General features: G+C 42.4%; 1 protein-coding gene across 3 annotated transcripts in view; it reads right to left on the reverse strand.

The window, feature by feature from the left end:
• The window catches only part of HS3ST5 (heparan sulfate-glucosamine 3-sulfotransferase 5), a 200,752-nt gene that overhangs the window by 74,647 nt on the left and 99,022 nt on the right, over positions 1-27,083 (reverse strand). For all 3 annotated transcript variants that reach the window (XM_032101521.1, XM_032101520.1, XM_032101522.1), the window contains exon 2: positions 25,844-26,051. The gene's annotated coding sequence lies outside the window, so the exon portion shown is untranslated. The remainder of the gene's footprint in view (positions 1-25,843; positions 26,052-27,083) is intronic.

Genomic DNA, 27,083 nt, shown 5'->3' on the forward strand with positions numbered 1-27,083 from the left:
CAAACTGCTGTTTCTTCATCACAAATGCAGTGTCACTATTAAGCAGCACCCAAGAAGATAACTGAGCTTGTGGGTCTTGCTTGGTTCATTGTTTGATGATCGGATCATGGGAATGTAAACAATTCTTACATCTAGAGATGATGTAAGGTAAATTTCCAAAATATAAAGCAACCATGCATTTTATTACGTTATCAACTTAAATAATACCAAGAAAACTTGTCTCATGGACTGAAATCAACACATTAGATACAGCTTGTTAGCAACCATATCAGCATTCTAATCAACACTACTTTGAGTTGACAGAGTAAAGGTAACCAATGTAGACAACAGGGCACACGCAGAAAGGCGCTGGGTAATATTGGGAAAGGAGGCATTACACGCTTGAATGAAGAAAAAGAAAAGGAAAGAAAAGGCAGACAAGTCTCTTCATACATCCTTTCACTCACACATTGAAAGTGTGAAAAGGATATCCAAGAATCATTTGCCACATGCTCTGAAGAGCAACTTTGAAAAAAATTGTCATATTTTTTATCACATTCAAGAATTTTACAAGTATGAGAGAAAAAGCTGAAATCGGACAGCGGTACACAACAGATGGGCTGAATTTCACTTTCTACCTCTAATAGGAATGACAGCTTCCTTAAATGAAGACTTTCTGCAGTGAAGTTCTTTTTAAAGCTTAAAAAATGTATCTCAACAATGCCTGTGTGAGATGAGAGTATTACTAGTGTCGCCCCACAAGACAGGGAACTGACCAACAGGTGCTCAATTGCCAAATGTAACAGTGAACTTGAAAGTCAGTCCAAGAAGCCTTTAACCTGACCCCTGTCTGCTGGCATGCTTGGGGGAAGGCTACCCAGGACCTTTAACTGCAGTTGAGAGTTTTTCACTTTTTCTGCCAATAGGCCCCAAATATTTCCTTTTGCTTAGCCAAATGGAATGAATTGGGAGTAAAATGCATTTAGGGGACAACAGTGAAAAAATTTTAGTCATGTGCCCATGATTTCCAGGAAGCCTGTGGCAGAGGCCAAGAGAAACCCAAGGCAGAGTTTTCTCTCTAGGTATGTCTTCTCTGGGATAGAGTTGAAGCAATTCAAGAAGTTGCCCTCCCTTGCTCTTACAACATCCACAACTACTTTGTTTTAGTGACCTCACCAAGAGATTGAGTCAGCTTCAGCACAAAGCCAGTGGGCTTGTTTTAAGATGCTAACTGTGGATATAACTCAGCTGTGAAGGCAGAAACCTCCAGCTAAAGCATAGTAATGAACAGCTGGTGGGCAGTAACTGCTAAAATTGCTATATCCACTTTTGAATTCTCAGGTGCTTTAATTTTTTCTTTGTGCATTTTTGTGCCTTAACTGACGTGACTTCCATTTTTACTACACAAGACTGGCATCCTACAGAGATTAACATATTTTTTCTGTGTGTTGCTGGTTTGTTCTCAGTGCATAGTCCCTCCTTGTGCAGTGAACGAAGCAGAGGTCTGAAAAAACCAGTATGTAATCATGAACTAAATACTGTGATATAACATATGAAAACAAGAGAAGTGAGTGCTGAAATAGGCTACCCTAGTCCCTGGGTGCTTACCTTGGCTACATTTCAAGACAAAAGCCTGTCATTTCTCCATGTACCCTTGTTTTTCATGGCAGAGAGCTCAGGCTTCTAGGTAAAAAGCATGCTGTAGTGTTCTTCTCTCTGTGTGGGAGAGCCAAGAGGCACACAGGAGCACATAGCAACCTCTCTAGGCCACTGCAGACAAGGACCAGGTCTCCACGTGGCATCAGTCTTTTCTCCTTGCTCTAAGCCTACAGCTGAAACCAGACTGTACACCAGACCTTTGTGAAGGTCCCACCAGGGAAGAACAAGCAAATACTTCAATAGGTGGAATGAATGATTTAATTCCAAAGAAATGCTGAAATAGAAAATGCCAGCTTTAGTTCTTGCTGGTTGTCCTTCTGCTACTGACCCCTACACCGGCCTCCAGCAAGCGCTTGCCTCACTCTGTGACAATTCTCATGGGTTTTACTACTTTTCCAATTTTTAAAATCTACCCCTTTCACCCTCCCCAGCCAATAATGCCCCAGACTTTATTCCCTGTAAAATCTTGTTTGTGTGCTCTCCAAATGTTCACCTTTGTTCAAAATGATTCTTCACCATCTGCAGTAAACAATAGGAGGAATGACCTGCAAGCAGATGCCCACTGTATTTTTTTACCTATAATTTAATCACAGTCCTTTTGTGCCTTGAAAAACCCACATTAATAACACATCTATAGATGTGTTATTTCACAGAAGTACATGTGAAAGTGGCAATTCACTTTTATTTGCACACTACAGTGGAGAACTAAAAGGCCAGAGGCAACAGAATGAGGAAGACTGAAATGTTGTTTGCAATGAAATGTTGTTGTCTGTCCTTGTCTTTCCAAAAGGCTAAAATTATTACTATTCTCTCAAGCAGTAACCCCATGGATTTGTTTGTATCTTGAATTGTGAGCTTCCTATTTACAGCTTTTCGCAAGTTTTGTCATTTGCCTTGTTTGCAGTGTCTGACTGTGGAAGGTGAAACAAGCTTCCTCTGTGGAGCAATTGCAGGAGTTGCTAAATATTATGAACACAATCCCACAACACATCTGACAGTGCACTACATTACATAAGCTTGTTACCTCTTTGTATGGGGTAAGGTCCTGAGGAAATCATCTTAAAAGTGTCAAAAGGATATCTACTGATGATGTCTGGAAACAAAATATCCTCTAATGAAGCTGGGAGAACTGAGAAATGCTGAATGGAAGAATAGTTCTTCATGCACTAAGCGATTCCAGCAGCTGAGGTGTTAAGAAACCTTTCAAGTATCATGGGACTGAAGAAAACATTGTGGGGATGGCAGAAGTGAGCAATGAGTGAGTGGGAATGACTCGTGTTTGCAAGCCTTGCTGCCCGTTAGTGGTGTACTTACTCATACAGAGTTTATCTTAGGTATTCTTTGCTACTTTCATTCATTTTAACCTGGAGGCTGTAAACACATTTGTTATGAAAGGCATAAAGAAAACAAAATAAAAGAAGTCTTCACACAAACCCTGTGTGAAGCCTCTGAAACCTGACTACTGGACTATTCATCACCTTCCTATCCTCATCACAAAGGCGCTGCATTATTTATTATTAGTAGAGAACATGAGAACGAAAGGAAAAAAACAGCAACAAAAAAAATAGAGAAAGAGGCAACACAGAAAGGAGTTGGGCAAATGAACAAAGGCAGAAGAGACTTGCTGGCGGTGTTGGAGGGAAAAGAGGGGAGACATAGTCATGACAGAGAAATGAGATTCAATTCAACAACAGTTGAATTGAATAACAATACTCCTTTATTAAGGAATGTATTTCTGTTTTCTCTTGCCTCAGTACTTTTCCTGTTGTGATAAGATAAGGCTTTTGAGTAAGTTTGAATAGTGTCGTAGCAGTGATTATCAGAACAGTCTCGTGTACTTTTAGCCAAATAGTCTTCAGAAGTCCTTAGGTCCATTTTGTGAATTCAATGGGAATTTTAATTGACTATTAAAATACAACATTACACAATAAAGACATTACTGAACTGCTGCAGAAATACCAGCAAATATGCTGTCAACAGAAAAGCGGTTCTCTTCTGTAGGTTTATCGGAACTGCTACAACAGCAGAAATAGCCTGGAGCAGCAGTAATTGGTGATACAGAAGAGCTTTCCACACGTGCTTTTCCCCCAAACATAAGCAAAGCAAAGCAAAAGTCCAATCATTAAAGCATTAATTTTACATTATTCTCTCTTCTCATTACTTCATATGCAGTAGGTTATCTTTCACTGTGTGATATAGAATGATGGGAGGTACATGTGTACAACAAAGGGTACAAATTATATGACTAAGTGAAATTGGCGTGACAACAATGCACAGAACCCATCTCTTTGAGCATATTTGCCCTCTTTTAAATTTTCAGAACAAACCTGCCAGTAACTGCACTGATTTAAGACATGAGGATTTTTGTGTCCTTGGCTTCATAAGTTCACAGGGGTGGGATGAACCCCAGTTTCACCAGAATCCTGTCCCAGCTGATGGTTCCATCCATACCAAGTTCCTCTGAACACTAGAGGGGGAAACGTGCCTCACGTGAGCTCTCCCACATGCACGGCTCAGGTGATGTGACATCAATGTCAGTGACAGTTTGTACCAAAGTCAGCTCATGGGTGAGGCCAGTAAAGCTTGTCATGGCTCTGCCATCCTCAGGGATGAGTGAACGTCACAATGTGAACCAGTGTAAGTTATAAACAGACAACTTGTGTTTTGAAGAAATGTTGCATTCACAGGAATGGTAATATCACCATATCACAAAAATCATCTGAAATTACATTTCTGGAAATCAAATAAATGAAACTGAGCTTGTACTGAATCTGTGGAAAGAAGCAAGTGACCTTCCATCTAATCCTGAGTTCCTCATTAAACAGCGAACAATTGAGAAGAAAGTGCAGTAGATTGACAATGAGCAGCATGAAGACCATACACATACAAAAAGCAGTAGGAATATTACACTGCTCCTGGTCTCAAAGGGCTTTATTAAAAACAAAAGCATATAAAGTAGCTCCTGAACAGTATGATTTTTAATTGTGTCTTCCTGGGAATTCTGTACATTACAGACTCGCTTGCTTCCCTTGTAATCTAGAGGGATCTGACTAGCTCTCAACAGCTTCCCTTTGGTCTAAAATGAGTTACTGCTGAGTTTCTGGACCCTAGTTAAGTCTTAGTGGCAAATAATATTTAGCCGGTTCTGAAGCAAATGAAATTTTATTGACATCTTTTTTACTTTAAAAGAAAAAGTAACCCAATACATAAAGGGTTCAATGTGACATTCCACTTTCTTATTAGCATAAATCTCTGAGCATACACAAATAGCAGAGTAAAAGCAGCAAATAGTAGCCATTAAAACAATACCTGCAACATGCCCAAGTGCCATGGTAGTGGCGGCCAGTCTGCATGGCCTTACCCTTCCTAGAAAGCCAGATTATCTGTTTGGCCTTTAGGCAGTGCAAGGCTCTTGAGCTGGATCTAGAGCAGGAAGCTGGGCACAGCACTACAACGCCACACTTTACACCCCTCCATGATCTACATGTGTTCTGTATGTACCATAGGCAATGCATTAGGAAGGCTGGGAAGAGGAAAATCTGTAATGGTAGCTGAATAACATGGGGGGAGAAACCCTCTGCAGTTAACGAAGCTAAATATAAGGAAGCACCAATGGAAAGGATGTGACTTTAACTTTGATCCTGCCTCTGTGTCATTTCAGAATTTTTTCCTGGGCTAGCAGGGGTGCTTCCTTCCCATTGGGATTTACAGGCTAACATCTGTAGAAAGATCAATTATTTATCACAAAAGATAACCAGAGGAGAAAGAGCAGAGCCCTACTCTACTATCCCTGGCTTATTTCACAGCTTTATAGCTAATGCCAGACAAAAACCATGCAACAGACAGGCAGGACTCTTTCTCTGATGATGAGGCACCCACTTGAAAAGAGACAAACCAGGCTCCAGTGTTTACTTGGCAGAAAAGGGGACAAAGCACCCCAGCAGAGAAGCCTGGCACTCTTCAGTTTATGTTACTGAAATCTCTATGTCAAGAGGTCTCTGCATGACAGCCTGTAACTGGACAGTTTCTACCAAAATTGGGTCAGCTCCGTTCACAGGCACCAGCTGTGGATCTGTCCTCCCAATTATTTATGTTTGCTGTGATATGGTAACGATATGGTACATTCCCCAACCATCCCATTGCCTTACATTGATCTCTCAGATGTTGTGAAAGATGATGAAAGTAGCAAGATGAAAGTAAAAGGAAAAGAGCAAAACAAGCTCATATTAAATATTCATAACTGGTAGTAATTACAAAGAGAAAGTAGGAAATAAAGCAGTAGTGATTATGCAGTGTCAAAATCATCTATCTACAACTCCCTCCAGGAATTTTTCTCCATGGATTTTTATTGCTAGAATTGGAAAGCGACCAAATATTTTTGGCCTCTGTCTTTGGTCAGATTTTCCTACTTTTTTTATCTGATACATAAACACAGGCTAGGGTGAGTTGAGAGCAAAGGTAAGGCTCTATACCTTAATTCTGCTGTCCGTAATAAAACCTATAATGAACCTCTGTCTTCAGCAAAAACAAAATGGCATCTCTACTGTGCAAAACTTTAGATTTCAACAGCTAAACTGTTGTGTTGTCACTTCAGATGTTAAATATTGTGTTTCATAAAAGGAACTGACCTCTAATTTTTAAAAGTTCTTACAGATTGAGGGTTTTTAATATGACTTCTGTTTATTTTTGTAACTCAGGTGATTCTGATTGGCTGTTATTAATTCTGTTAACCAAAATCTTTTTTAAAACTATGTGTCTAAAAGATTCCTTTTCAAATGTAAGATGAGAACAAACTAGGAGCTTTATCTGAAGGCTTCTCCTTCATGTACGAATTGATGAATATGCTGACTTCCTTGGAATAACCATTTTTTCAACTACATAAAATCACAAGTTTATTCCACTCTGTCTATGTTTCTGTAGTCTAAAACCTGGTGTTGCTTAATTAATGTTAAATATCAACACATGTAGAAGAACAATGAAATATGTCCTAGAATGTCACAGGTTAAGATATGCGGAACTGCTGGATTTGAATCTCACACCAGTGCTAGAGAACAAGATGTTCTGTCAGATCAAGGGTGAAAAAGTTTGTTGAACTGCAGTTTTAGTTTCCTGAGCCATACCAGTCATCTCAAACCACAGAAGCCACAGATAATTCAACCTGTTACTACTGTGCGTAATTTTAATGTTCCTATGATAAGGAACATCAGGTCATAGAAAAAAGAGAGCATTCTACTTCTACGGTGAACTTGTCAGTTTTTGCCATCTGAGCACTCCACTCAGCTTTGGAGACCACAGTAGCCTTTTTAGGTTTCTAAGGCGCCCTAATGACACATCTGAGATTACAGAATGCTTCAATATAAGCCAGCATACAATCAAGTGCTGTGCTTTCACAGATATTCAGAAACATCATCTGCCAGGATAAAGAGAAATTGAACTGATATCTACTGGGTTTTATCTGAAGCTTTGATGCATAATTTTTCATTTTCTTTAGAAGGATTTAATACAAAGAGAGAACATGCCTAGAGTCCCACAGAGGTGTTTTGACATTAGGCTTAATAAAGCATGAAGAAGTCATTAATAAATAATGTTTTGCTGGTTAACAAGTAAAGCTGAATGCATTCACGAGACCCAGAAGTAGATCACATCATGAATGCAGCCAAATAACTTGTTAAAATGACTGCAGTGGTCCCATTCTTTCCATTGTGTTTGGCACAGCCCAACACAACATTGCACGGATAAACAAGTACTGCAGCACATACACATGCACCTTCAATTACAGTGTAACGTGTCAATTTTTATTTGCACTCCGTGGGATTGAGGGGTTTGTAAACAAGCATTCATGAAAGTGACAAAGAGCTATTTATACATTGTTGAGCTTTGCTGAGATTGAGCATTGCTGTCTGGAGTTTCAGAGGAAAAGACCTCCTGTATTCATTGAGTTATGCATCATCCCATTCCTTTGTCAAAGCTACAAGCTTAATACATTTTACTGCAGATATGTTTGAACTACAGCTTTAGAGGCTGTGTCAATATTTCCATATGTCCTTATTTTCCAAGGTTAAACATTCTGGCAAGTTTTGAATCAAGGTCTGAGGAGAGCATCTATGTCCTTTGGGTCAAATACACAGCTCCCATCCTCTTTGGCTACAACCAGGTTTCATGTGGGATCTGGATTGGGAATGTGGCAGTGTGAGGGTCTGGATTCACTCTCCATCATGATGACTTTCTCAGTTAAATGCCTAAGTTGGGAGCTGAAGTCACCTCAAACTCTCCCTGTAATCAGTGCCAAGAGGCAAATGTTTCCAGAATGTGATTCAGATCTGGGCTTCTGATTACAGAATCAGCTTAAAATGAGCAAGTTCTCAATTTAGAGACTTCTGCTACATACTTACGCTTGTAGGCAGGAAAACTCCTCAGTCCCTCCAATGAGGCCAAGGAACAGATTGTACAATTCAAGTTTGGGCCTGTGAGATCTATGCAGTTTGTGAGGTGGAAGAAAAAAGATAGGAAAATGTTTCCTTATTTTATTTTTAGTTTGAGATATAGTCATATTCTAAATAAAGAGTCATGATATTCAGAAACAGGGACAAAGATTCCAAATGCATGTCTTCAAGCCTCCAGCACAGTTTGTATAAGCACAAAAATCTTCCAATCCTCTATGTTAGTTTACTGTCATTTGTAGGTAGTGCAACTATCTTGGAATGAACAATGATTTAAAAAAAAAATATATATTTGATGTCATCTATTTACTGAAAACCCAACTTCCAACATATTTAGTGTGCTTATGAAAATTAGATTATTTTTCACACCTGATTGAGCTGTCAGGTTCCAAGAGTTACTGAGAATAAGAGGATTGGAGGAAGCTATAATAACTTCTGAAAATGACTTAAAATCTCTGATATATGCGAGGAAAGGAATAGCTATTTAGGTGGGGCAATTTTTCCAGTTGTTTGGAGGGTTTTTTAAGAGAAGATATGAAGACTATAAACTTCAGATCCATGCCATTTTTAGAACATGAAATTGAAAAGTACAAAACCTTTTAATCTGAGTTACAAATGGGGTGATTTTTCTGTGTGTTGGGGTTTTAGTTTAGTCTTAGTTTTTTTCCTGTTAAAGGAATTTTCTCCCATATGCATGTTGCTAGGGGACAAATAGCTGTACTTAAGAAAGACAAAAAGGGGAGTGGGGCGGGCCTGGCTACTCCTTTGTCTACACCTGGGTGTGGGGTCAGTTCGCTCTGAGCGTCCGGAGAGAGAAGCTGCAGAGAAAGGAGCTGCTGCTTCTTTCTTTTTGGCCGTTCTTTCTTCCTGCTGGAAGCAACGCCGGGACCCCCAAAAGCCGCTTTCCCTGCCCTGCTGGAGACCGGGCTGTGGCTGCCCTGCTCCGCTGCTGCTTCGAGCTTTCGCTGCGCTGTAGCCCTGCTCGCCCTGCCTGCCTGGGCCTCCGTGGGGTTCTCCCATCTGGATACATCTCGCCTGCCACCCGGGATTTGCGTCCGTCCCTGCCGTTCCAGCCGCCGTTCTAGCCTGCTGTTTCAGCCTGCTGTTCCTGAGAGTCCGGGATCAGCTGCCCAGGGGTTTGTGAAGCCTTTGTTCCATCCCTCCCCGGGATCCCAGGGCACCAGAGCCGCGGGTTTCCCGAGCTCGCTCCGGAGCGCCCCCTGCAGCCGCGGGGGAACCATCGCACCTGCCCTGCTCACCGGGAGCCGCCAGCGCCCCTGCCGGCTGCGAGCGGAACTGCACCCGAGGGGAAAGGGCCTGACAGCCGAGAAGGCTGGGACTGGGTTTGTGACTGCTGTTACTGCCATAGTTGTTGTTGTTTTGTTTGACTGGTTATATACATATATATATATAGTAAAGAACTGTTATTCCTATTTCCCACATCTTCGCCTAAAGGCTCTTGATTTCAAAATATAATAACTTGGAGGGAAAAGGGGTTATATCTGCCACTTTAAGGGGGGCCTCTGCCTTCCTTAGCAGACACCTGTCTTTCAAAACCGAGACAGATCTTGGCGCCCAACGTGGGGCACGAGGGCATTAAGAGATAGAGGTGAAAAAGGAATAACAGTTCCTCGATAACTTTATTTTGTGTGCTGGATATTGGAACCTTGTTAGGCAGCACTATGTGGTCTAGTTTACCCTGGTTTGGGTGGCATGTAGCCGTGGCTATATTCTTCCCCTTTGCAGCTCCTTACTTGAATATGGGTCCTCTGACTAAGGCTACCATTGCTGTTATCCAGCTTGCGTTATGGGCCGAGAAGGTGAGGAATTCATGGGTTTTTAACTTCCTCCGGAATGTGGGCACATGGATAAACAGCTATCACACACTGAGCACATGTTTTTGGGGTTATGTTAACAATGGTACCTTCTGTGAGGAAATGACACCAGGGGAAGTTTTCTCCCAACCCCTCAACCAGTTCTTTGGGCCCACCCCATCAATTTTTGAAGGGTTTAAATTCCCTCTGAATACTAACCATCTGCTGCTGATAGGCCTACTCTATTTAGCATTCAAGGATAAGTTGAGATTGGCTTGGATATCTACTCGGACACCAGCCCCAGAGACTAGAGATCCTGCCCCAGAACCTGACATGGCCCCAGAGAGTAGAGTTCCTACCCCAGAGCCTGATCCTGCCCCAGAACCTGCCACAGCCCCAGACACTAGAGATCCTACCCCAGAGCCAGAGCCTGCCACAGCCCCAGACACTAGAGATCCCGCCCCACAGACTGATACTGCCCAACAGTCCACCTCAGAAATGGACTACCCAAACTGGGTGGGGGTACTGGCAAAAGGGATGCAGGAGATGTGCCAAGAGATGGGTCAGGTGCGCCAGGGGATATGCCAGGAGATGGGCCAGGTGCGCAAGGAGATGTGCCAGGAGATGGGCCAGGTGCGCTAGGAGATGTGCCAGGAGATGGGCCAGGTGCGCAAGGAGATATGCCAATTGCTAAGGGAATACACCTCCTCAGCTAGTGAAAAACCCTCTCCCTGCCCCAAAGAGGGTGAGTCCGATGGTGCAGCAGTGGAACCCACGGATGTTACAACCGTCCAGGCTTCAGCTGAACCACAAGGACAACCACAGCCAGCAGCAGTCGCCCCTGTGCAAAGGAGGAAGTATAAGACCAAATCAGTACGACCAGTTAATGATGATGGGCAACCAGGGCCCTCACAACCAGCAGGAGAGCCAGAGCCAGAAATCATTACTGAGTCCCTGTCGCACGACAGTCTCCGTGCTATGCGAAACGACATTGTGCGAAGGGGGCGTGAGCCTTATACCACCTGGCTGCTTCGGGTTTGGGACCTTATGGGCACAAGTGTGCAACTGGATAATGGTGAGGCAAGGTATCTGGGATCGTTGACCCAGGACCCAGGTGTGGACCAGATATTTGTGAGGGAGCCAGGGCCTCTCTCTCTTTGGGAGCGGCTCTTAATGAGTGTGAGAGAAAGGTTCATTCACAAAGAAAGAATGCAGGAGTATCATCATAGAATGCAGTGGAAGACACTCGAGCAAGGGATCCAACAGCTAAGAGAGGTGGCAATATTAGAGGTACTCTTTGGGAAGGATGGACAGCATGATAATGACCCCGATAAGGTCAGGTGCACAGGACAGATGATGTGGAACCTGGCAAGGCTAGGGCCATCACAATACACCACCTTCATTGCAACGATTGATGCTGACAATACCTGAGAAACAGTGGGCTCTGTTGCCAACAGGCTCAGGCATTATGACAGCATGATCAATGGCCCGCTAAAAGCTCATGTCTCTGCTGTGGTCCAGGACCTCAAAGAGAAGATGAAGGAGAAGATGGAGGAGATGAGGGAGGAGATGAGGAGGGTCAGTGTGGCACCAGTGCGAGTCACAGGGCCCCCAAGTCAGAGCCCGTCGTCCCCCTGCTAGAGAGAGAGGGTACACCCCACGAGCTGAGCTGTGGTTTTTCCTGTGTGAGCATGGGGAAGACATGAGAAGGTGGGATGGGAAACCCACCTCTGCCCTGGCAGCGCGGGTGCATGAACTCAAGGAGGGAGGCACTAACCGAGGGGGTTCCGCTAAGGTGAAGGTAGCCTCAGCCTCCCGTGACCGAGCTGCCAGGCAGTACAGAAGGGAGGATGATATGTCGGATCCCCTTGAAGGTACCTCGAGCATGTACGCCCAGGGAAAGAATGATAACCAGGGCTAGAGGGGCCCTGCCTCTAGCCAGGAAGAGGCACGGGAGAACCGAGTTTTCTGGACGGTGTGGATCCGATGGCCTGGCACATCAGAGCCACAAAAATATGATGCATTGGTTGATACTGGGGCACAGTGTACTTTAATGCCATCGGGACATGTGGGGGCAGAACCTGTATCCATCGCTGGGGTGACCGGGGGATCACAGCAGTTGACCCTTTTGGAAGCTGAGGTGAGCCTGACTGGGAAGGAGTGGCAAAAGCATCCGATTGTGACCGGCCCAGAGGCCCCGTGTATTCTGGGCATAGACTTCCTCCGGAATGGCTACTACAAAGACCCAAAAGGACTCAGGTGGGCATTTGGGATTGCTGCTGTGGAGGCAGAGGGCATTAGGCAATTGAACACCCTGCCTGGACTATCTGAGAATCCTTCTGCAGTTGGGCTCCTGAAAGTGGAAGAGCAACGAGTGCCAATTGCCACCTCGACAGTGCACCGCCGGCAGTATCGGACAAATCGAGATGCTGTGATCCCCATCCACAAGATGATCCGCGAGCTGGAGAGTCAAGGGGTCGTCAGCAAGACCCACTCACCCTTCAACAGCCCCATCTGGCCTGTGCGCAAGTCTGACGGGGAATGGAGATTGACTGTGGACTATCGTGCCCTGAATGAAGTGACTCCACCGCTAAGCGCTGCCGTGCCAGACATGTTGGAGCTCCAGTACGAGCTGGAGTCCAAAGCAGCGAAGTGGTACGCCACTATTGACATTGCCAATGCATTCTTCTCCATTCCTCTGGCAGCAGAGTGCAGGCCTCAGTTTGCCTTCACCTGGAGGGGCGTGCAGTACACCTGGAACCGACTGCCCCAGGGGTGGAAGCACAGTCCCACCATCTGTCATGGACTGATCCAGACTGCACTAGAAAAGAGTGAGGCTCCAGAACATGCAGTACATTGATGACATCATTGTGTGGGGGAACACCGCAACCGAAGTGTTTGAGAAAGGTGAGAGAATAATTCAAATTCTCCTGCAAGCTGGTTTTGCCATCAAGAAGAGCAAGGTCAAGGGACCTGCCCGAGAGATCCAGTTCCTGGGAGTAAAGTGGCAAGATGGACGACGTCAGATTCCCACTGAGGTCATCAATAAGATCACAGCAATGTCTCCACCGACCAACAAGAAGGAAACACAAGCTTTCCTAGGCGCTATAGGTTTCTGGAGGATGCACATTCCCGAGTACAGCCAGATCGTGAGTCCTCTCTACCTGGTTACCCGCAAGAAGAATGATTTCCACTGGGGCCCTGAACAGCAGCAAGCCTTCACTCAGATCAAACAGGAAATTGCTCACGCCGTAGCCCTTGGCCCAGTCAGGACAGGACCAGAGGTGAAGAACGTGCTCTACTCTGCAGCCGGGAACAATGGTCTGTCCTGGAGCCTCTGGCAGAAGGTGCCTGGTGAGACTCGGGGCCGACCACTGGGATTCTGGAGCCGAAGCTACAGAGGATCTGAAGCCAACTACACTCCCACAGAGAAGGAAATCCTGGCAGCTTATGAAGGAGTCCAGGCTGCCTCAGAAGTAATCGGCACAGAGGCACAACTCCTCCTGGCACCCTGACTACCGGTGCTGGGGTGGATGTTCAGAGGAAAGGTTCCCTCCACGCATCACGCCACCGACGCTACTTGGAGCAAATGGATTGCCCTCATCACGCAGCGCGCCCGAATTGGAAACCCAAGTCGCCCTGGGATCTTGGAAATAATTACAAACTGGCCGGAAGGTGAGACTTTTGGGTTATCTTCTGAAGAAGAAGAGGAGCAGGTGACACGTGCCGAAGAAGCCCCACCATATAACGAGCTACCAGAGAGTGAAAGACAATACGCCCTCTTCACCGATGGTTCCTGCCGAATTGTAGGTGCTAGCCGGAAATGGAAAGCCGCTGTATGGAGCCCCACACGACAAGTTGCACAGGCTACTGAAGGAGAAGGTGGATCGAGCCAATTTGCTGAGCTCAAAGCTTTCCAATTAGCTCTGGACATAGCTGAAAGAGAGAAGTGGCCAAAGCTCTACCTCTACACTGATTCATGGATGGTAGCCAATGCTCTGTGGGGTTGGCTGGAAAGGTGGAATAAGGCAAACTGGCAGCGCAGAGGAAAACCAATCTGGGCTGCTGAAGAGTGGAAAGACATTGCCACTCGGGTAGAGAAGCTATCCGTGAAGGTCCGTCATGTAGATGCTCACATCCCCAAGAGCCGGGCTAATGAAGAACATCGTAACAACAATCAGGTAGATCAGGCTGCGAAAATAGAGGTGTCCCAGATAGACTTGGATTGGCAACATAAAGGAGAACTGTTCCTAGCTCGATGGGCCCATGATGCCTCAGGTCATCAGGGCAGAGATGCCACCTATAAGTGGGCACGAGACCGAGGGGTGGATCTAACCATGGACAGTATCTCCCAGGTTATCCATGATTGTGAGACATGCGCTGCGATCAAGCAGGCCAAGCGGGTGAAGCCTCTGTGGTATGGTGGGCGATGGTCCAAATACAAGTATGGGGAGGCCTGGCAGATTGATTACATCACACTGCCTCAAACCCGCCAAGGCAAGCGCTATGTGCTCACAATGGTAGAAGCCACCACTGGATGGCTGGAGACCTACCCTGTGCCTCATGCTACTGCCCGGAACACCATCCTGGGCCTGGAGAAGCAAGTCCTTTGGAGGCATGGCACCCCTGAGAGAATCGAGTCTGACAATGGGACTCATTTCAAGAACAGCCTTATAAACACCTGGGCTAGAGAACATGGCATAGAGTGGGTGTACCACATCCCTTACCATGCACCAGCAGCTGGGAAGGTTGAGCGGTGTAATGGACTGCTTAAAACCACCTTGAAGGCACTGGGTGGGGGGACTTTCAAAAACTGGGAGATGCATTTAGCAAGAGCCACCTGGTTAGTTAACACTCGAGGTTCCACTAGCCGAGCAGGCCCTGCCCAATCTGAACCCCTACAAACAACAGACGGGGATAAGGTTCCAGTGGTGCACATGAGAGGTATGCTTGGAAAAACTGTTTGGGTCAAGTCTGCCTTGAGCAAAGACAAACCCATCCGTGGGGTTGTTTTTGCTCAGGGACCAGGTTGCACCTGGTGGGTGATGCAAAAGGATGGAGAGACCCGATGCTTACCTCAAGGGGACCTTGTTTTAGGGTGAACTACCCATGGCTCTGTACTTGTATCAGTATCAGCATGTATATTTGTATATAATTTGGGTAATGCATAGATTTATATGGTTAAAAAAGTTAAGTTTCATGTAACATGTTAGTATGGGAAAAAATTCGGGGTGGATAATGTTGGGGTTTTAGTTTAGTCTTAGTTTTTTTCCTGTTAAAGGAATTTTCTCCCATATGCATGTTGCTAGGGGACAAATAGCTGTACTTAAGAAAGACAAAAAGGGGAGTGGGGCGGGCCTGGCTACTCCTTTGTCTACACCTGGGTGTGGGGTCAGTTCGCTCTGAGCGTCCGGAGAGAGAAGCTGCAGAGAAAGGAGCTGCTGCTTCTTTCTTTTTGGCCGTTCTTTCTTCCTGCTGGAAGCAACGCCGGGACCCCCAAAAGCCGCTTTCCCTGCCCTGCTGGAGACCGGGCTGTGGCTGCCCTGCTCCGCTGCTGCTTCGAGCTTTCGCTGCGCTGTAGCCCTGCTCGCCCTGCCTGCCTGGGCCTCCGTGGGGTTCTCCCATCTGGATACATCTCGCCTGCCACCCGGGATTTGCGTCCGTCCCTGCCGTTCCAGCCGCCGTTCTAGCCTGCTGTTTCAGCCTGCTGCTCCTGAGAGTCCGGGATCAGCTGCCCAGGGGTTTGTGAAGCCTTTGTTCCATCCCTCCCCGGGATCCCAGGGCACCGGTGCCGCGTGTGTCCCGAGCTCGCTCCGGAGCGCCCCCTGCAGCCGCGGGGGAACCATCGCACCTGCCCTGCTCACCGGGAGCCGCCAGCGCCCCTGCCGGCTGCGAGCGGAACTGCACCCGAGGGGAAATAGCCTGACAGCCGAGAAGGCTGGCACTGGGTTTGTGATTGCTGTTACTGCCATAGTTGTTGTTGTTTTGTTTGACTGGTTATATACATATATATATATAGTAAAGAACTGTTATTCCTATTTCCCACATCTTCGCCTAAAGGCTCTTGATTTCAAAATATAATAACTTGGAGGGAAAAGGGGTTATATCTGCCACTTCAAGGGGGGCCTCTGCCTTCCTTAGCAGACACCTGTCTTTCAAAACCGAGACACTGTGACATTTTGAATTTTGCAAAAGTAGAAAAGCCTTTTTTCTAAAAATCCATATATTTAAGATGTTCAGGCATCTGAAATATTAAATAAGCATTTTTGATATGGAACAGTAAGTAGGAGTGGATAAAGTGCATGGCCCATTTATTTTCCATGTTTTTCTTCCATTTACCACTGAATATAATTTCTATCCATGATAACACAAGAATGCAAATGCATGAGCACAAGCCAGTGAAAACTGAAGTATTTTAGTAAATACACTTTCTATATATTATCCTATGGCTTCACAATCTCTTCTGACTTGGTGTTGGGAAGCAGACTTGGGTCTGGATTACCTCTGAAAATGAGATGTAAATTTTAGAATTCAGTCTCTATTCAACTTTTTTCCTTATTAAAACCTAAGTACTCAAACCAAGAAAAACTTGCCCATGCTCTCAGGTGAGAATCACAAGATTACTAAAAAACTTTCACTGTCCAAACAATGAAGAACACAAATTTTTGGAGATACCTGTCTTGTGAAATCTGAACTGTCTGTGGAATGCAAGAATTAGTTGGATACAAAACACACCCAATATAGCAAGGCTTCTGGGTTGGGTGATCACAGGATTTGAAGTGACAAGTGTTCTTGCAAGCTAAGATACTTGTGAATCTTCAGAGGGTAAGTTTCTCTATTCTGATTTGCCTGTATTATACTTCAGGTATTTACATCCTTCTAGGACCATGCCAATAATCCTGAAGCATATATGAGAACATTGACTTTTGTTCTTAAGGACATAATTTAGGAGCAACTTAGTGTTACAAAACATCGGACAACAAAATTACATCAGAAAGTTCTATCCATAGCATGAATTTGCATATTTTTAGAATGCAAATTCTACATCCACAAGATGTTAAAATAACAAACATCCAAGCTTTGTTTGTGATAAGCCTTGTGACTTCACGAGGGTGTAGCTGATGCTTTCAAAGAAGTTACAACAGATATTCACATAGAAATATGTATATATTACCATGTGATGGAATCACACAATATATACAGGTATAAAAGGAAGTGCTTTATGGAAAGAAAATACCACTATTACCTTGTTTCAATGCACACAATTCTGCAAGGAGGAAAAATCAGATAATCATGTTTCTGCTACAAAACATGAAAGTTAGCTAGAACAGTAAATCAAAAACAATAAGGAAAACTATTTAATTTTTTCCCTTTTGCATTAGTAAGTTAAAAGAAACTTGCGATTAAATTTTTGTAAACAATGTGTACATAGTTTTGGTATTTTTGAAATATTAAGAGGTATTTCAAGCAAAAGCTGTTAAAGCAGGGATCATTTTGTCAAGCTGGTTAAGACTTGAAGATCAAGTTTCCTTGACCTTCATCAAGATACCAGCATACTAAAAAAGGAGAGAAAATGCCACCCTCTATCAGAACAATGAGGAAGGACACAGAAAGCATTGGCAAGCTTTAGTATACACATCTTGCAATTGGGTTGGTAATTCTCTCTTAGGGAAGGAAGAAGGATTTAAACTTTAAAGTAACAGTTCAAAATATAGGAAAAAGCACCAACCAAACCAACAAGCATAAATTCCCCAGGGAACCCAGTATTTTTATGGCAGTATTTCCTGTGAGTCTCCTAGCAGATCAAAGCATGTCAGCTTTCATTATATCCCCTCGAGAGCAAAATGTTCACACTGCAGCTTCTGATTTGCAAAGGCTCCAGGAGGCAGAGGCTGATCAGGAAAGTGTTTTGGAGTGTTCACTGCCCTGTGTCTGCTGAGACTTCCTGCAGTGACAGGGCATTTTGGGGGAACAACACCACTAGACCATGACATGGATTGGTTGGCTGTTCATTCCTTAGAGGAGCTGGGTTACACAAATGGTCAAGGAAAAGCAATTCCCAGCTTTCTAGTGGAGTCCCGTGTGCCCTTTTAGCTGGTCAGACTGCAGTCAGGATTTATGATTATACCTTATGATTTGAACACTGAAACTGGAGGAATTCTACATTTTCATGCCTTCTCTAACAAGCTCTGTCTTTTAAGTACCCCTCTAGGAATATACACACAGTTTAGAAAAACAAATGCTTTATTCATGATGGCAGTAAGTACAGCATGGCTGTGCACATACCGATTGAATAATAGCTTTGCATTTTTTATTTTATTCCTCCCAATAACTACATGTTCCTACAAGTGTCTCACAAGCATGGACTGAGTTTTTACACAGCTTTTAATGGATAACATTTTAAAGAGTTTTCATAAAGTGAATGAGGCTGTGATAAGCAGCACAGCTGGTGAGCCAACAAGAGACTACAATGAAGGCATTACCAGGAGGAAAATGTTCTAGGAATGTATTTCCCTTATGAGGCCCAAAGATTAACCAATTAAGATCAACGCACCAGTTCATATATATGCAAAATATAAAAGGAAAATAAACAGGATGACTAGAGTACTCTCTGAATACGCCTTTGCTTTTGGAACAGAAATTTCTGACAAGTATCCACCAAAAATCAAAACCATGCAATCACCAGTAATAAAGGCAAAAAAGCTGAAGAGCTGTATTGTTATTTTACTCTTGCTTACTCCTGAATGTGAACTGGAGGAAACACAAGGGAAATGTTTAGAGGAGCACATCTTACGTGGGTCATGTTGTGGCCTCAGAAAACCTAGGGAACTAAACCGTAGGTGACTGCTTATACCAAAAAAATCCTCAGGAGCAAGACCCCAGGATGACTTCTTCTGCTTCCTGTTGAGGAAACTGAGTAAAGCAAAGATAATGCTTCCAGGGAGAAGGTTCCAGATTTTTACAGTGAATATCAACAATTTTACAGGTATTTCTCCTCCATAAAGATACTAATAATTTTTCATCAGTGCTTGGGAACAGGTTCAAAGACCTGTTCCACCCTGAAATTGTACTCCAGCTTCCCCAGGAGTATTGTGTGTGACTTCTCCCATTGTGTGTTTTCATGGGACATTATTTGTCCCCATATTTGCTTTCATGTATGCTTTCACCTCTACTTGCCAGTTATTCATTACTGTAGGAGCTGTTGTATCCTGAAACTTCACAGATGAAGAATGTTTGTATGACCTCCCAGACTTTAAATTACCTGCCTTTAACCTTTTTCCCATCAAGAGTAGAAGTGTTAATTTTCACAGATGTACAGAACCTCTGGAAGTCAAATTATTTGTTGAAAGGCCTCTGCAGTATGTACAGACCATACAAGCTCACTGTATAACTAGATGAGAAGCATTATGCTTCTCTCAGGGACCCTTTTTGCTCAGAAGGTTTCAGATTGTTTCTTGTAGAAGCTGTCCATTTGCAGAAAATGAAAAAGCAATCGTGGCTATCAAGAGATCCAAAACAGCTGTACCTTTGAGAACAAGATTAGTGCTTTTCATCCTGATGTGAATAGGAGCTTTGGAGACATTGCACTGTGGGAGCAATGTTCCCTTACTGTGAAGAGTGAAACAGCCCTGGATACACTGAGTTGTATCAACCCCTTAGAAAGTAAGCAGAGGCATGCAAATGTTTTTAGATTTTTTTTGTTTTTGCTGCCTCATATTATAAACAAAGTGAAAACTAACAAGGACAGAAAAAAACCCGCATTGCAGATGCTTTTAACTGGACTGTGAAGAGTTCTTGGTTCATTCTCTGGGGCCACAGCTGAGCAATGTGCTTATCCTGCCTTTTTCCAAGGATATGAACAGCCTCATCGCAAACTAATGCTTAAGGCATGAATGTAGGAATCTTGCTCAACTGGCTGTCTGGATCATTTCTGTCTTTCAACCAGTATCATCTGGATCTCACCCAAATTCATCCTCACCCAGATGCTTTTCTCCAGGAGCCATTTTCCTCTAGGCAGTGCAACATCTTTATGATGGCTCTGGTTACATCTGTAGAAAGTGAGATATACACTTGGGTGTCATCTGCAAAGCCTTTAGCAGCTTAGCCCCTCTCTGGAGCTTTCTGGAGGTATTGGAAAGGGATGGAGGGAAAGGATTTATAACCCAGTGGTCAGACTGCAGGTGCAGGATATTGGGAAAAAAGCAAATTATGTTACCAGTTGTTCTGGGGTCCTACTGAAACCAGTTTTTGTGTCTGCAAGGTATACAAGATTGGGATATATTCACTTAGCATTTAAAGGAAGAAGAGAGACAAGTAATTCCTTGGCCCTGTCTGAAATTAAAAAAGTCCTTGCAAATTAATACAGCCACACCAAACTGGATTAATAATACTAGCAAATGGAAACATGTTGTACAATATAAAACGCCCTGCATAAAATAGATAGAATGATGAATATTGTTTCTTACTGCAATACATTTTGGCCACTGCATATTTTACATTTAAGTTTACAGTGCAAAGGATATTACTGAAAGAACAGCTTTAGTTGATAATTTTCTTGTTTGGTAGAGCTGATATATTAAAAGGTTAATGTACTTTTACATTTTTCTAAACTGATCATTTCTTACTCCAATCTCTCTTTCCTCATTCTTAACCTCTTTAAAAAGAAATGATATAAAATAGGACTTCTTTTTGACGATTTTAGCCAGAAAACCTTACTTTCCCTGCTGATTTTCATGCTCTACAAGCTTTGCCACCGCCATCATAAACCACTTTGCATGTATTAAGGAGTATTATATTAGATGAGGCAATTTAAGTGTATCCCATTTCACTTGGTGAAACTAAGCAGCTTTGCATTATAACTAAGTTGAGCTAATGAGAATACATTTAAAGCATGTGTTACCTGAAACTGAAGTTAGCTAGTCATTCAATAGTGCAACCTGTGGGTTTGCAAAACGATGGCAGGAATCCTGCTGCGAGCGAGATAGGAAAATTATTATAATCTGCATTCCTAAATTGAATGAGTATTTTGCTCAGCAGAGGCCTCTCGACTGCAAATACTCTGAAATTACATCCTGCTGTTTAAAATGCCTTTTTTCCCAAGTAAGTAAAAATACCCACCTTTTCTTAAATCAAATATTTTTTAAATCTTACATGAATTAAATTATTGAGACAGGGAAATTTATAAATCCTTTACTACCTCTTGTAAAAACTGTTTGATATTCACATTTTTAATAGAAGGGATAAAGTGTCTAGAATTCATGGGTTTATATTTAAATTATTTAATTATTATATTGTTAAAGCTTATCATCATATCTCTCTCATCAATTTTTTACTGAAAAATAATTCCATGTTTACAAGTTCTTTAATTTGAATAGGAGAAAATTATATGACAGATAACAGAATCAGCTAATAGATGTGATGCTTAACATACTACTAAGGTAAACTCATACTGAAAGTTTCCAGAAAAGACTATACAAAAGTGAGCAAAACCACCATGACCTTACAAGATGACACAGGGGATAAACTTCTGCCGCAAGAGTAACATGGTAAACATAATTTCATTCATATGAATTCTTTATCTCATTAAAGCCAGAAATGACACCAAAAAAAAAAAAAAAAAAAAAAAAACAAAACCAAAAAAACCCCAGGCCTGGGCATAAGGATTTGGGATCTCTGTACTCACTGTAGTTGTTTGAGAAATTGTTTTCTACCGTGTAAAAGCAATAAATACTGTAAATACTTCTCATTACATCCTCTCTAAGAGTCCAAAATGGAAGAGGAGGTGTCTCAGCTTATCCTCCTCAAACTCTCTCTCCTTTAATTGGTGACCAGTGGAAAGATTTACTATAAAAGATATCTGTGCTCCACAGCTGGAGTCAGTGGGGGCCTTGGCTTTGCAACACTTGGCAGTGTGCTTGTCTCTAAGTTGAAAAAACCAGGACTAATTCTCTTGCCCAGAGTGTGGGTGACAATGTCACTCTACCCCCCAAAAATATGTGCTTAATTTTAGATGCTTCCTGGCAACTGTCCCTTCCCTATCTGCTCCCTGAAATCTACCATGCATTGAATGGGACTGTGGGGAAAAACCGAGGAAATATGTGAATAGATGGGATGGATGAGCACGAGCCAGGGATCAAACTCATGCCTAAGCCTTGTTTTGCTGTTACAGACAGATGTATGTAGCTTTGTTTTTTCTGATAGGAAATAATGGTTGAGAGGAAGATGAGGTTACTCTTATGTGAAAGGTGGTTCCCAGGAGAACCAACAAGACAGGCAAAGGTGATGACAAGGGTATAGACATATCTTAAACACAACCTGTTTTTCTGTATCTTAAGGGACTTTATGCTGAGTTGCAGTCTTGTTGCTTTAGATTAGGATTCACAGCTCTGACCTACTTCTGAAATGGTGGATAGATCACTTCTGGGGTTTTTTTTGGTCACAAAATATATTTGACAGAAGACATTTTTATTTCCACACATTGATACAACCTCCTAGGACATGGAAGGGCAGAATTCAGTCTTTCCTGTATCAGGGGACTCTCCTCCCGACCTCTGGGAGGAAGTTGTAGCCTCCAGGATATAGCCTGTATGCTGTAGGCTTAACATAAAATCTCCAGGGTCAGTTTTAAGTCTCAGGTTATGCCAAATGTTCCCAGTTCCCAAGCCATTTTTTTTTTTCTTCATTAAATGCACAATATTTCTTTTGACCTAAGAAATTAGGTACTCAATTCAGTATAACCATCATTTATTCACTTACATCTGGGTAATTTCTTACTTTTGCTACCTAAGCTTTTGCAAGCCTTGTGTATAAATCTAGCTGCACATGTTTGATAAAATTCAGCCAGTAACAAAAATTAACCATGGAAAATTTGGACAGGTGGAACTCCATCAGTTTTGCAGCCAGTCAGATAATTTAGCTTATTCTTTTTGATTTGCACTGTTTAAACGAACATATCTATTACCTGTCAAGGACAGTTTGTTCTCCAATCTATCAAATAGTTGTAACATTTTTTGTAATATTAACTACAAAATCCACAAAAATGAAGAACAAAGCAAATTTTTTAACATGATTTTCCATCCAAATTTATATATTGGTGTTAATGAAGGTATGCTTTAGTAGCAATACTGTAAGTAAAGTGAAAGATATGGAGGATGCTTAACCTCATGAAGTTCGACAAGTGCAAGTTGCACCTCAGTTGGGGCAATTCCAGATATGAGTACTGGGAGATGAACTCATTGCAAGTAGCCCTGTGGAGAAGGACTTGGCGATGCTCATGGAGGAAAGCTGGACATGAGCCAACAGTGTGCTCTCACAACTCAGAAAGCCAAACACATCCTGGACTGCTTCAACCGAGAAATGTCCAGCAGGTCAAGGGAGGTGGTTCTCCTCCTCAACTCTGCCCTCGTGAGGCCCCACCTGAGTGCTGCATCCAGGTCCAGAGTCCTCAGCACAAGAAAGATATGGACCTGTTGGAGTAGGTCCAGAGGAGAGCCACAAAGGTGATTAGAAGGATGGAGCACCTCCCCTATAAAGACAGGTTAAGAGAACTTGTGTTGTTCAACTTGGAGAAGAGAAAGCTTCTGGGAGACCTTATAGCAGCTTTCCACTACCTTAAGAGGGTTTACAAAAAGGAGGGGGAGGGACTTTTTATATTGGCATATAGTGACAGGACAAGGGGCAACGGTTTCAACCCGAGAGAGGGCAGGTTTAGATCAGATGTTGGGAAGAAATTCTTTACTCAGAGAATGGTGAAGTAGTGCCAGAGGTTGCCCAGAGAAGTTGTGGATGCCCCATCCCTGGCAGTGCTCAAGACCAGGCTGGATGAGGCTTTGGCAACCTGGTCTAATGGAAAGTGTCACTGCCCATGGCAGGAGGGTTGTAACTGGATGATCTTTAAGATCCCTTCCAACCCAAAGCATTCTATGATCCTATCTTCCAGCATTATCTGTCCTAAAACAGCAAGATTCTACCAATAACTACACTGAGCTAGCCAAACCCATAATCCTATCCTTTATGTTTGTTTATCAGTCCACACACAGACATATTGCACAAATCTCCCAAGAAGTACAAACATAGGCACAGTGCAGGAAGATGGTGTTTGCAACGCATTTGACATTTTAACTCTGAAACTGAGATATTCATTCACCTCACAATACACACACACAAACACACAGAGAAGTATAAAAGGTGTAATATTATTTTAAAAAATCCACATATTAAAGCTGCAGTGTATGCTCTATATGAATTTCACTTTCTTGGAAAATATTTAGGTATCACATTGAGGGCACCCCACAGAACAAACACAGCTCTCCTCCACACAGAAAACTTTGCACAATCTTGCAACTCCTCTAACCTTCTGCTTTTAAATGGAGTCTGTATTTTTATATTCACATTCTTGTTCCTCTTGAATTCTATTACAAAAAATTCGCAGTAACTTCAACAGAACTTAGATAAAATAGAACCGTATTGGGTTTTTTGTGTTTATTTTCATTTTTTCTCCTCTTCTCCTGTCTGGAGTAGACATTTGGTGCCAATGGGCAAAAAATTATTTTTGATGAGAGATGATATTTTTGTCGTCTGATATTTTATACTGGGAGTAAGTGTTTAGAATACAAACAAAAATGCTAGCTAGAGTACCAGACAGAAGAAGATTGACTAGAAAGCTATTATTCAGACATCACTAGAATCCCTCCACAGAAAAGAAAAAGCAGAACTCAATTCATATAACTCTAATGCTCAAACTTGAGCTCTATAGCTCTATAGCTCAAGTTTGATCTCCATCTACTTTAGCCAATTGGTTTGCTGAAATTATTTTAACAGATTGTGGAGATGTTTAATGAGAAAACATAGCATTTGTAAAACTAAATTTTTTTTTAAATGTCCATATGAAGTAAGATGAAGTTGACAGAATAAAACTGAAAAGAACTTTCCCCCCTCTTCCCCCAAACCCACATAGAGCATTAATCCTGAAGAATATTCTGTAAAAGATGAAAAACAGATGGCAATCAAAGAATAAAATCAAGGTTACATGATTGTTCACTTTTCTTCTCTACTGCTCATAGCATTATCCACATCATTATGATCATGGTGGTTTTTTATAATGTTATGATTAGTGCTGAAAATCCTGATGTATCTTTATGATCTTGTTACTTTCCTTGTCAGTTATGTGTCTGAGACATGACTTGATGCGCACATATGCCCACACACATTCTACCACCTTTCTGAGCATATATTTGTTCACAAAATCATTTCTTCTATGTTTTCGATCATACCATAGAAAAATGTCAATGTTTTGTTCTGGTCAAGGTTGATTTCCTGAGATGGCAAAGTAGTGTCAGAATGATATCAGTGGATTATATAATATTTTAAGAGAAATCAAAGGGTAGAAAAGCATTTTATTAAAATCTCAAGAGTTTCCAGAAAGTGAATAGCTGCCATTAAAAGGAAATTAATTTTTCCAATATGTTATGTGTGTCTTTGGCATTCCCCTGAAGCCTATATGCCATCTAGAACAATCAAGCACACAGCTGAACAAACACCTACCCCTGATCCCCACTGACTGTAAACAAGAGCCATCTCATGAACAGAGGTAAGCAGAACACTCTTGTCCCCTTTTTACTGGTTGTAAATCAGGTGAGAGTGATTGAAATGCACTAAACACAAGTTTAGAAAAAATACCACAAAAATGATTAGTGGCAATCAAGCTCAGAGCACGGGTAGAGCTTTCTCTTGTTGGCCAGAAAGTAATTTAGAAGGCTTTAGGTTGTCCGAACTCACTAAGCACATTTATTACGTGGTAGTTAAAAGCATGATCTCAGCTATATGTGCAATGTTAATCACCATTTTATTCATCTGTGCGTCTGTTTAAGCAACAAATTGAAACATAATCCCTGGTGCTAAATGTTAAATGAAGCAGTCCTGAAACCTGAGGCTTTTAAGGAAGACACTAACCTTTGTGTCCTTAGGCACATCCAGAAAGTCCAGTACATCTACATTTGATGAAGATCATTCCAAAAGGATTTAACTCATCTGTTCCAGTGTTCAGTCCCACGAAGTCTTTAGTGGTTACTGAAAAGACCATTCAGGGAATAAAGCATCTCCAGGTATGCAGATGGAAAGATCAGACATCTCTGCTGAAATGGTGTACAACTCGCTGAGCCTGTACAAAAAGAGAAGACCCTTGCTGCATATTTGAAAAAAAAAAAAAAAACAACCCAACAAACCAAACCAAACAACTGAAAGAACCCAAACTCTCAGTTTCCCTGTTTAAGAATGAAAAGAAATTTTTTGTAGTAGGGCCCTAGAGGTAGTACTTGTCAGCTCATGTTTCTGGAAGTACTGTGTCAGTATCTTGTAAACATTGGCAGCTGGAATCTGGAGCACAGGTTAGAGGGGAAGGGGAAGGGGAAAGGAAAATTACAACAAATTCATTTCACAATAATAAGCCCCAAACAAAAGTTATTCCTAATGACAGAAAATAGCTAATTACACTTATTTTAAGCGAGCTGCAGAAAAAGGAATGCTAGATATTTATTTAATGGAAAGAGGTAATATATTGCACATGCTACTGCTACTCTGCTACATTTCACCCTTGACATTGGCCAGAAATGTACTTTACAACCATTTTGTAAATCACTGGAAAAACTACTTTTATACTGAGAACAATGCCAGACATAACTGATGAAAATGGTAACAGCATTTAGTGAGAATTGTTTAGTTGATCTTGTCTTTTTTCTATTTTCTGGTTTTGGTTTCCTTGGTTTTTTTCTTTAATAATCAAACTATGCCTCCATATTGAAGAAATGGGTCACAGACACAAATGTGAATATGGTACTTAATTGCAAACCCTGTACTACAATATCTAGCTTCGGGCATGAACATATCTACTTTCATTCAAAGAAAATCAGGTCCCAAGGAATTTGGAATACAGTTAAGCCCTCAAAACCATCAATGCCAATGTGACCTGCCAAAAGACATTAACTCTGCAATTATTCTCTTAGTTGGGAAAAAATACTTGTGAGTAGAGGATCAACATTAAATCAAAAGGTTTCTGCAAAAATATTGCAAAGAATGACCAGTTTGAGAACCTTATAGTATGGTTGGAGTCTAACAAGTGCAGATGCCTTTGCACACTTGAAACTGAACTTTGCACCAATGAAAGAACGTAGAATCTTGTAAAAGTCTAGGAGAA

Source organism: Corvus moneduloides, chromosome 3 (genome assembly GCF_009650955.1).
Source record: "Corvus moneduloides isolate bCorMon1 chromosome 3, bCorMon1.pri, whole genome shotgun sequence".
NCBI classification, from domain to species: domain Eukaryota; kingdom Metazoa; phylum Chordata; class Aves; order Passeriformes; family Corvidae; genus Corvus; species Corvus moneduloides.